The sequence below is a fragment of the Manis pentadactyla genome, chromosome 16, assembly GCF_030020395.1.
Source record: "Manis pentadactyla isolate mManPen7 chromosome 16, mManPen7.hap1, whole genome shotgun sequence".
NCBI classification, from domain to species: Eukaryota; Metazoa; Chordata; class Mammalia; order Pholidota; family Manidae; genus Manis; species Manis pentadactyla.
Genome location: NC_080034.1, coordinates 4221883 through 4222723, shown reverse-complemented (window position 1 = coordinate 4222723; position 841 = coordinate 4221883).

The window sequence follows — 841 nt, the reverse complement described above, 5'->3', positions numbered from 1 at the left end:
ATACTACTGCTTATCATTAAAGTATTCAATATTTTTTCATATGAAATACCAAAAAGTTATGACTTCCCATCCCTAGTCATGTACATTTCTGTTGGCCTTATAAATCACTTCTGTTCACCAAAATCATTTTCCATTTTGTAATGTAAGAACTTTCCTTTATTGGCCTCTTCTTTCATTGACTCCGTCCCCTCTCAAGATCTCCTTCACCTGGCGAGTCTAGTCTGTCCTCCATGAGTACCCCAGCCTGCTCTGGCCGATCTTTCGGGGGCACCTCAGATCTCCACAGCCACCCTCCTCTGATCGCTGCTCCTAGGCCATTTCAGACTCCCACTCCCGCGCTCCAATGCACCAGATGGGAGGCTTGGGACCAGGCGATGCGTTCTGGCCTGGCTGTCTGTGTCCCCCAGTGCTCGGCAGACCCCAGACCTCTTCACATTCCAAGAGCACCTTCCAAACGCAAGATGACCGGATGGGGTCTGGGGACAGAAACTGGAAGTGGAAGCCGCTCAACTTCAAACAGCATCAAGAGGACAAGTTATCAGTTATCAAGGGTCCTGTGTTGGAGGCTGGGGACATGCAGAGGAAAGACCTGTCCTGCAAGGGTCAACAAAATTTTGGGGAAGAAGGCGCTGCTACAGTGTGGCCTCAAAGGAGTTTCTGCCAGAAGGGAATCTGAGGAAAATAGTCCCATGGACACTTTAACTGTTTAAGCAAGGTTCCATGTATGAAGAGCAAAATTCCGGGCTCTAATCCTGCCTTTGCTCTTTTATGAAGTGATCTTTGGTATGTCACTTACTTGAGTTCCAGCGTCACATCCTATAAAGGAGAGTGACACTAACAT